The sequence below is a fragment of the Saccoglossus kowalevskii genome, chromosome 5 (genome assembly GCF_978046115.1).
Source record: "Saccoglossus kowalevskii chromosome 5, keSacKowa6.1, whole genome shotgun sequence".
In the NCBI taxonomy this organism is placed as follows: domain Eukaryota; kingdom Metazoa; phylum Hemichordata; class Enteropneusta; family Harrimaniidae; genus Saccoglossus; species Saccoglossus kowalevskii.
The window spans coordinates 10,942,320-10,954,077 of record NC_140645.1 but is presented as its reverse complement, the minus strand read 5'-3'; the positions used below and the strand labels follow the sequence as shown (position 1 = coordinate 10,954,077).

General features: G+C 34.8%; 1 long non-coding RNA gene across 1 annotated transcript; it reads right to left on the bottom strand.

The window, feature by feature from the left end:
- Positions 1-344: 344 nt before the first annotated feature.
- On the bottom strand, positions 345-7,531 carry LOC146745480 (uncharacterized). The gene is made up of 2 exons (XR_014929484.1): positions 7,447-7,531; positions 345-575 (listed from the first exon to the last, which is right to left on the bottom strand). It is a non-coding gene; the product is annotated as an uncharacterized LOC146745480 (long non-coding RNA).
- Positions 7,532-11,758: the final 4,227 nt, after the last annotated feature.

Here is an 11,758-nt window from a genome sequence, read left to right as displayed (position 1 = left end):
CGCAGGTTGTACAGAGTGAGACTATGCATCAATTTAAATTCAAGGTATAAGTAACTTCCGTCGAGACAACTCCCCATCCCCCCACCAAGAGTTCAAAATGGAAACTGTGATTAATGATTCTATTTCCATGATTTTTTTAAATGTCCTTAATTCAATGTTACGTTAGTACTCGCCACTCGCGACTTCAGTATAGTCTCACTATAGTTTTTGATTAACAAATAGTCACAATTGATAACAATTATCATGTGAAGTAGTTTGTGTGTATTACAAAATTCTAGGGGCTGTCGCTTTCGACATTGATCTCAATCGAATTCATGATTTAAAAATTGACAGAAAACATTACAGATTTTTAATATTTATTTATTTTATCCTCTGATTTCGCTATTTCCCGGCACAGCACCTCTTTTCTGTGCCAGTGTCACCGTTAATCTCATCTTCTTGTTCCACATTGGATTGAGTTTCAGACAGCAACTCTGATGGGGACATGGCCCGGACTTCACTACAAATAGCCATATTTAAGGCAACAAGACAAATCAACAGCAGTATCACAGTTTTTGTCATGACTAGAACCAGTTCTTAAAGAGAAAACAAACACAGAATATGTTAAAATATAATAAAATTATTTAAAGGTACGTTATTGGACATGTCAAGACGGGGTGACATATTTATTATAATACATCTATCATTTCAATCACGAATAACAAAAGACGAGTCAGGGCGATTTACGTATAGTGGAATATAAAATACAATGTTTCTGTAATTAATTTTTTTAATCAGGCGAATTTATGATTGTTATGGTTAGAATATTGTAAACAATCACGAGGCCTGATATATGATGTTTCAGGCCAAGCATACATTTAGCAGGTGCATTGTGGGTACAATTTCAAAAGTATCATGTCACAAGCAGATGAATGATAATGCCAATTTCTGTGTATATCAATCATCACCTTAAGGGACCCACTTTATTCCCTTGAGACAGTGAGAACACAGTGTGAGGATTTAAAAATAAATATACATTAGTTTATCACACTATGTTCATATAAACAATGTTAAGGTAGAGATGCAGGTTGTAGGGCACTTGGGAGTGAATTTTTTTTATTTTTTGCTTTTTATTATTCAAACAGTCTTGGCTATAGACTGTTAAAATTTTGTACAATTGTGAATAGTGGAACATACTCAAAAAAACGATTTTAAAATATAGATAACAGGTGCAAACATTCTCTTTTTTGAATGCTTAGCAAGATTTAGCAAGGCTGTACATAAATAATAAAAAAGAAACATGATGAAAAAAAGAAATGACGGGATCTCCATATTATGCACTATATTTAACTTCTAACAAAACGATAATACATTTAAATTTGGAACTGTTACAGCCATTTTAATCATGAGCATTAGCAAACTTCTTACTGAGTGAATTGTTATGCAAATTAGCAATTATCTCAGCTTCTTTTTAGTGCACATCCCAGAACTTTAAAAAAAATAGCTCCTAGACGCTTTGACCTTTTGTTTTGAAAATTTCACAAATGATTGACAATGTGTTTATCTTCAAAACGCCGTCGGGGAATTGTTTTTGGTTGAACAGTGTTACAACAATCGTACAGACAACTAGTCAGGGTGTTAATTTATGCATAAACTTGAAGTAGTGAAATTTGAGCTGCCGCCCTGCAAGATTGACAACTGGTAGACAGTTTTCAAGACGGCACTTTCTTCATAGTAAACAGATGTACCCATAAACCAATTTTTACAGGAAACAGAAGCATGGTTTAGAAGCTAATTTTTTTTAAATCACTTTTGACCAAAAAAGCACATTTTTGTGCATATTTCAAACTACAGTGTCCATAAAAATAAAATATTAACAAAATGTTAAAATTCATACAATAAGCTTTCCGAAAATATATAGTTTTGTGGACAAGGGAGGTCATCTTGGTTTCCTAATTAGCTAATTAAAATACCTGTCAGGTAAACTGCATCAGGTCAAAGCGTCTAGGAGCTAGTTCTGGGATGTGCACTAAAAAGAAGCTGAGATAATTGCTAATTTGCATAACAATTCACTCAGTAAGAAGTTTGCTAATGCTCATAATTAAATGGCTGTAACAGTTTCAAATTTAAATGTATTATCGTTTTGTTAACAGTTAAATATAGTGCATAATATGGAGATCCCGTCATTTCTTTTTTTCACCATGTTTATTTTTTATTACTTATGTACAGCCTTGCTAAATCTTGCTTAGCATTCAAAAGAGAGAATGTTTGCACCTGTTATCTATATTTTAAAATCGTTTTTTGAGTATGTTCCACTATTCACAATTCTACACAATTTTAACAGTCAAGTCTGTTTGGATAATAAAAATCAAAAAAAAAGTCACTCCCAAGTGCCCACGAACCTGCATCTCTACCTTAATAGGGCATAATCAGTAATTCTCTACGTGTTTTTTTAATAGGACAGATTTACTGCAACTGATCTTAATAATTACATTGACTACGTTACAACTCAAATGACTACATAAACGTAGATTACAGCAACGCTTTTGATTCTGTCAGCCACACAAATCACATATCACAGTTTTACGGTATATGCGGTCAACTTAAATTATGGTTCTACTCCTACTCGTCATCGGCGGTCATCAGTTCTCGTGGAAAGCTGTTACCGTTGTGTTTCTCAAGAATAATTATTATTATCCTGTATATCAATGATATGTTAGATGTTAATTTAACATCTTTTTACACTGACGATTCAATATTATTTAACAAAGCCCCCTTGCTTAAACGGCTATTATTATTCACACGCAGACCTAGGAAGCTGTCCTCCTGAATTTGGAACAGGTGTGGTATCGTTTCAAAAATTACCTTGAAGCAAAATTTGAAACGATAAAGCACAAATTTCCTCATACTTTGAATGTAATATAACTAACAATGCTTCTTAATGTGTTGTCATTTGCAATTCGTTCATGTTACCGCCACTTCATCTGTGCTTGACTTATGTATCGTACAATCTAGTCTTAGTTGTGCATAATTTAACACCTTCATTGCGACCGAAACTATTTTTATTTTCCCATTAGATTATTATAGATCTATTTTTTGGTGTATTAAGATTAAAAGCAATTCAAATCAGTTGTATCTTACTACTTTTAGATCTAATTCATAATGTATGTTTCTCGATGTTTCTTTCATTCAATAACTCAACATGCCCACTGTTATGGCCAAAATGTAGATTTATTTATTGTTGTTATTTATGTTTGTTATTGAGACTATGTTTAATCGCCACAAAATAGTGTGCATTTTATTATAAAACATATGCAAATGTAATAAATTGAAGTTTAACCTTGAGTTGAGTGTGAAGCTCTGTAAAAGTTGTCGGCATTACTGCCATCGAGCACTCGTAATCCATTCTGACTGCCCCAGCAACTAACACAATTCTGTAGCTTACAATATATGTCTATAACTACCATGAGAATACTATTTCTTGAAATTTGATGTGTTTTTATATGTTCTGAGACTTTCCATGCTGCTCGATACAAGTGCCTATATATTATGATGCCATAACATATGCAGTGAACACTACATCATATAATTGTGTATAATTGATTGGCTATTTACAGCATATTTATTCATTCTTGTTGACATGTTACACGTGAATGCTTTCTAAATTCAGTGTGTCCGTGTTTATGTCAGGTTTGCTCTTCATGAATATTTACTGTAATGTAGTTTATTGTATGCTGTATTTACTGTATGAATTATGTAAAGCAATTTGCTGAATGAAATCAATCGTAATTAGGGTTGGAATAAATTAGTTGCAAGTCATAATTGCGCACTAGATTTATTTCATCCGTTGAGAAAGGACGCATTGGCGAGAGACACTCAGCTGACCTTCTCGTAGCAGTGATCATTTTTTCATGGGTCACATCGCATGTATACCATTGAGAGAGATGTGATCAGTTTCGCAGTGATATCCACTATAATGAACATCTTGTGGATCACTTTGTATACCATTGTAAGTGATGTGCTCAGATTTCCAGTGACAGCCACTGTATCTCTCACAATGGTATACAAAGATACCCTAACTAATTGCTATACCGTTGTCACTGTGCAACTGAACACATTAGCAGTAGAGCAGTAGTACAGAAAGTGACCCACATGATGGTTGTCACAGTGGCTCTCACTTTGAAAGTAGGATTTCGAAAGTCTATATGGGAATCATTGTGTTGGACAAATTGAGAACCCTCTGGAGGGTTTCAATTGAGCTATATAAAAGATTTATTCGGGCGCCACATTGCGAGACATTCATAGGTTATTGAGATGACTACATAGATGGACAAATATAGGGTGAAAATTGTTTTCAAGTTAACTGTTTAAGCCACTATAACAACAATCCTGTGGTTCAGCTTGAATACCACTGTGAGAGATGTTTTCAGTTTCATTATAACAAACATATATATTGAAGGTCACTTTCAATGCCACTATGATTGAGGTACTGAATTTTACAATGGCAGTCAGTACGTACATAACGTAAAACTTGAGTAATCACTGAGAGTGTGGGCACTACACAATAACAAATTTGAAATTCTAGAGCCCTGTCCTCTATTCGCACCTGTCCATGTATTGTTGTTGTTTTTTCTGCTATTCTGATCCATGGGATATTTCCAAAAAGTAATTGGTAACGTGACTAGCAATGACATATATCGCTCAATGGAAATTACAATTTTCTAAATAATTTTGAAACAAATTCTTTTTGCTAAATGAGTATATTTACTTGTTTTTAAATCATTTTGGAACACTATATCGAAATGTTCTGCTTATCGGAATTACTCACAGAATAGTGATGTTTTTGTTTGCTTACCAACATTCGGCATGATTTATCACTGATTTCTTTTTAATCAATTAGCTGAACGTTACATGCCGGTGTATTTAGTTAGTGGGGGGGTAATTAGTGTAGAGGCTATTGCACCACATCAACATGATAAAATGACCAAAAAAATACACCTCGCTGTAATTCGGATTACTGGGAAATAGTAAAACCACGGAGCTTGTTTATTTTGTGAGTTTGACCATGTGTATAAGCTTGACGGAGCTTAAATTCGATTCAATACTTGGTAAAATACGCAATTTCAATTATGTATTATATCCCAATCATATAGATATCAACGAATAAATTACAAGAAAACATTAATATAGACTATTGTCAAGTATCTGAGGACATGTACTATAAACTAACTAGGGTATATTGCAGCCCGGGTAACATATATACATTTATTTATTTGTAGAATATTGTATTATAATATCAGGAGCTGTGCTAAAAACTAGCTAGGGTGTATTGCTCTCTATTTAGCATATACCAATTTTATATCATACAAAATAGTTGTGAAATATTGTCAAGTAATCTGAGAGTATTCAATGAAATCTAGCCAGGATCTATTGCATCGCAGTTAGCATATATCTGTTTTATATCTTACAAAATATTTGTAGAGTATTGTAATCTGAGGGGGTGCGATAAACATAGCTAGGATTTATTGTTACCAGTTGTACTAGGTTCTTCTGCAATGTCTTTATTTTAGTACTGGTTGCATGTCTCTCACTTTAAAAAGTGCTTGGGACTGTGAGATTCAAAAGTAATAAATAGTATAACAACGAATGTGTATCACGTTTTAGTGTCTCAAAAAGAAGGTAATTAAATCATGCGCAGACATTGCCACCAGGGGTGAAATATGGACTAGTTACTATTGCAGGGAGTGCAGTAATAATCTCATTTGGTGAGCAACATGTTACTTTGCTCATCAGTTATCCATCATCTCTGATTATCCCTCAACCAGGCCTTCATAGTGTTCGTCACAGTGTCGCTCACTGTGACATAATGCGACCGTCTATGTCTCCCTAGCAGTAGTCTTAATAGTAACTCCCACTGTCCCATCACAAATGATACTATTTAATAACTATGGTTTACCTGTTCCCCTGCAAACTTTATGGGACGTCTCTTATTTCCGAAGCTTATCGAAAACGTTCGGATCTCACTCGGTTCTGTGTGTTTGTCTAGTGACTTGCGTTATCGAATTCTCTGTATTTCCGGGTTGTTCATAATACGAAGGACTATTATCATCTTCTTCACTTCGGCCTTTAACATGACTTATTGTGGCATTCACTATGAATCCTCAGTGTTTTATCTATTGTTGCACAAGTTGTGACATTCATTGTGTTTCTCAGGATGGCATTTATTATATTTCTCACTGACAAATTGCCTTCATATTGACTTTAAAAGTGTATTACACTGTGCCCATAATGTAACCCATGTCTCATACTATGACAAATGATGCGTCTGGCCGGATCCTCACAATGATTCATGACAACATTGAGATATATTATGACAATTTGTTAATAAAATGTATTTATCTCAGACACAGACTCTCAGTACTTACTTAATCATCAGAATTAAAACCATGGCTCTTTTCAAATGACATCAACGAGAGTAATACACAAATAATTTGACAATAGCGTTGTTTCAACCTTAAGGAATATCTCTATTGTTTTTTCTGTAGAGATTTTATCTACTGGGATATGATTTGTTGCCTTCATGATAACATTGATTTAATTGGTGACTGATACATAAAAATGTAGTATAGTACAGTCGTTATATCAATCCAGATGCACAAATCATCAACTTTGGTCCAGTAAACAACTTATTCAGTTTAAATTACATTGTGGCTGTAGAATTCCCGAAACATGATATGGTAATCTATTATTTTTCAGGAATTTCATCATCAAAAGTTAAACTTGTCAAATTCGTGGCGTATTGTACCAAACACAATCTACGAGTAAACTGATGATTGTCTCAGTGTAGACGGTATATTGATATGATTCTAGTTATAAACATATTTTAACGATCACATAATTTGTCAACTTACATTGTTCACTCTGCCCATGCTAAAACACTCCCCTGTTTACTGATAATTCCTACAGTTTTCAACGATAATATTTTTTAAAGTAAGCCAGTTTTGTAAAAAGCCAAGACACGCAGAATAATGAAAGTCCATTCGTAGTAAATGGACATTGTTGAGAACAAGAAATCTACTAAACAGGTACTGTTCGTAAATGTAGTGTTTTCTTAGTGGATTCAGGAAGGACGTCCGATATCTAAGGTTTAGCAAACTGTTAGTACCATAGAAAATAGCCAAAAGTAGTATCACAATTAGAAAGCAAACTGTGTAGCGTACATTTAACAGTTTGTTTACCTGTGCCGAGTCTAATGGAACACACCTGACTATCTGTCGTCCAGCGGCGTGTAATTGTAAGACACCTTTAAAGCGCATATTGTGTTGGTAAAGTGTGTGCTCTTTCCTATTCTATAACTGGTTGAATGTTTCTGTATTGCCAGTTATTAGCTGCAGATCACCAAACGTGGGGCAAATGTAATTAAGCAAAACATAATGACAAAAATAACTGAAACAAATGTCTACTTACTTCACAATAGCTTGACAAATTCTGTTGTGTAGTATGATAACCGCACTGAGTGTACTGATAGAAATGTAACAATATAGCCTGTTTAAATCTACATATTCATGAGATGTGCATTTTCGTGACATAGCAGCTTTGCCGTGTCACTAACCATTTATAATACCATGTCAATCATATTTAATATTTAGTAAAATATGAAAATACCCTTTATTCAATTTGGCAAATATTGTTTATCAAAAATTACTGAGGAACAATTTCGTATAGTGTATTGTTTTCTAATTTATAAACAAAATTTCATTGTAAATTTTTCATTTCAATAACTGTAAATCATAATTAAGGGTTATAAACTAAGTATAGAATAATAATCTTTATTACATTTGGCAAAAAAATTTTCTCAACAATTAATAGAAAACAATCTCATATTTCATTACTGTTTTCTAATTTATAGACAAAATAGCTTTGTGAATTTTCCATTCTAATATTGCATTGAATTGTGGGTAATACAGATTCTAGGCTCCAGTGGTTTTGTACCAGCATTATTTAATGTGAACACAAATAAAAAAGTACCTGAAATTACTATTATTATTATACATTTTTTCCATCCAAGGATACATTATGGGAATGTAGAAATCCAAAATGTTAAGAATAAAAATCGAAATTTATATTATAATATATATGTGAATGTTAATGTTAATGTGAATGTCCTCCAACACACCGTGCTAATGACAAAAGTTACACAACTGGAAAATATCTGTTCTATAAATATTAGCAAGTGACCTGAGAAAAATTATATACAGTATAACAACTAAAATGTTGCCACCCGAAACGTAGCATCAAGTAGACTGGCACCTCACAATTACATAACATTTAAGACAAAAACAGGATATGTCATATTTACTGGTCAATCAGGCAGTTTCAGAAAGAAGGTACAAGATGAACGTGCTTCCGAGTGATACGTGCTCCTTACCTTTAAAAAGAGAGTTTTGTATCAAGTGGAAAGACCCAGGACTAGAATCGTGTCATTTTTGATAGGCCACTCAGGTATGTATAGTATGTGGGGGAACGACTTGATTAGGTAAGATGTCCTTACTATGTGCACCGATTGGAGTCACAGTGACATTTTTTTTCATACTGCGAAAAAACTCGTGCTTGTCTCTGTTTTCATGTAGACTGTATATTGATACGATTTTAGTTTTAAACAGATTTTAAAGGTCACATAATTTGTCCACTTACGTCGTTTACATTATGTTGTGAGATTGTACTATTTACTATGTCCATGCTAAAACAATTTCACTCGCTTACGGATAATTCCTACATTTTTTTTCTAAGTAAACTAACTGTCACGAGGTTGATTTAAATGTTTGGATAAAATATATAAATGCCTAAATGTTGGGTTCCAAATATCACTCGTGTTGCGGGGTTCTTTTCTCTAAATGTATACAGTGGTTGTGACCAGTTCAGCAATATGTTTGGGTATACGAACATACCAACACAGCATACTAGAGAAGACAAACTAATCAGTAACAAGTAAAGGAATTTAATTAATCACGGAAAACAAATGCATTACAAATAACATTGACCCCTCCCCAAACAAGGAAAATAAATATATACAGCTCGCTCGGGATTATGAGCACTAGCGCATGTGCTGGAATAATGCCCCAGAGCTCACAAACACGAGCGAGTAACTTATAATAGAATAAATGATAAATTAATAATAAATAGACGTAATGGTGTTGCTACACAACTTTAAACAAAATACGGCATTCCCGTTTCAATAGTTGTCTTATTTAATGGGTTCGTGCACGTAAAATAGAATAATCATAAAACATACAAAATGCGTTCCACAAAAATACAATAAAAATACACTTTGACAGCTAGTGCCCTAGACTAATGGAAAGTGTTGGTGTGGGTGCATGCGACTCACAGTTATGTCCGTACGGCTTGCAGTTATGTCCGTGATGGAAGTCGGCGCTCGTTGTACGAAGAACGGAGTGTAATCACTACCAGGATAGCAGAATTGGCGATGGAACGATGTTACACGTTGAGACCATTCGCTCGCAGAAACCCAGCGCAGGTTAGTCTTCAGGAAATGTTCAAACAGCCATGTGCGTCACCACAACTTTCAGGATCTGGGACCCGTGATGTCTGAAGAAGCAATCCCGATGACGTGGCATTCACACATTATATAGTCGTCGTACACCTGGGATTAACATCACAATACACTGGAATTCGACGGCGGAACAATTCGATGCAAAGGGATAATTGACATCACTCAATTACGTTCCACACATTCGCAGTAAATGACTGGAAGTCAATTCAAAAGGATTGCTGTGTAGATTAGAATGCATTTAGCATTTCTCCGGTTCAGACTGCCGCCTCGGTAACTTTACAGTTATTTCCGACGATCCCTGAAACAGGGTTCCAATGTCACTATGACGTGATTTCCATCACGTTCAGGTCACGAGTCTTGACTGTAAGTTAAAGATGTTTCTGAACCAGGGAAGTTGAAATAACCGCGACATTAATGTCCCCGTAGTAATGTATTATTTCAAACACGGCCACCAGCTTACACCTGTCGTATGAGTCTGTAAATAAGAAAAAATCTACCTATCTCAGCTGTCATATTCTACCTCGCTGTCATTTAGTGGGTCTTATCCTTAACTGACCACACTAAATGTATATAATACAGACCTTGTGACAGTAACAAACTAGAAAACGGGAAATAATGAAAGCATTTTTGTATTAAACAAACATTGCTGAGAAGAAGAAAACTACTGAACAGGTACAGTTTGGAACAAAGAGAGTGTTTTCCTAGTAGATTTAAAAAGTAAACTGTCCGATATCGAAGGTTTAGCAAACTGTTAGTACCAAGCAACTAGCCAAAAAGTAGTATTAGAATTATAAAGCAAACTGTGTATATATATTCAACAGTTTTCTACCCGTGACAAGTCTGATGGAACAGAACTGGCCATCGTAGCCCATCGGCGTGTAATTGTAAATTCACTTTAAAGCACATATGGTGTTGGTAGTCTGTGTGCTCGTTATTGCCAGTTATTAACTGCATATTACCAACCATTTATTTGATAGTTAATAAAACATGAAATGAATGATATGAATATGATTCTTTATTACATTTGCTAACTATTGTTTCTGGAATATTACTGGGGAACAATTTTATATTGCGTATTGTTTTCTAATTTATAAACAAAATAGCACTGTGAATTTTTCATTTCAATAACTGCAGTGGTATATATACCAGGCATTTTTAAATTGGATACATGTAAAAACGTAAAAACACACTGTACGACGGAAATTACATCTTCATATTCTGTTCAGGCGCTATGACCCTCACCACTGTGGCCTTCACCGTGTAAAAATGTCTTTTACTATGATTCACACTATGACTCTCGATGTATGCCTCTCTGTAACCATAATAGGGAAACAATAGGTAACAGATGTGGCTCTCAGTGAGAATCATTTTTTGTCTCCAATCCAACACACTATGTTCACAGCGTAGACTGTGGCTGACATTGTGGTCATTAACATGCTTATAACAGTGGTCATTTTGGTATCCCTTAAATTGTCTGCAACGCTTGCTCACATTATTCCCCAGTTCTTTATAGTGTATATTACTGTCTTTCACATAATGGCTCTCTCTGTAGACAACACAATTCCTTCGTCGCGACACTTGCAGTAACCAAGCTCTTAATACACCTAGCTACTCTCATAATGTATCTCATTCTTTCTGTTTCACAATGTGACAGTCAATGTATTTTTCGCAGTAAACCTCAAATTGCATCGCATTGAGACACGCGTTGCTAAGTCTAGTTTCCATATTGAATCATATTGTCTCTCACAGTGGCAATTGCAATGCGACCCTGACAGTGGCCATTCTTGTGACTCTGAGTATAGCTCGTTTTGGTTCCACTAACTCTCAATGACTCTCTTTGGTGTCTTTACAAAGACCACCCAAGTGTATGTCATGGTGGCACACGGATACTATTACTAGTCACATCATTTCTTAGTGACTCTTACAATGTTTCTCTACGATGCACTAACTGTAAAACACAAATATCAACCACGCATGCCATGCTATTTCATGAAAGGGAAATAGATAGGTCTCATGATGTAGACCTCAGTGTGGCTCATTATATGTTCCTTAAATTGTCTATAGAGTGACTCTCACGTAACCTTAATTTGTCAGTTATATTGGCCCATATGTAGATCTTTACTGTTTATCTCTGTGGTAGAAACTGTGAGTTTCAGCATGTCCCTAACTATAGTCTGTTAAATTCCTTTACTCAAGATGAAGATTTCC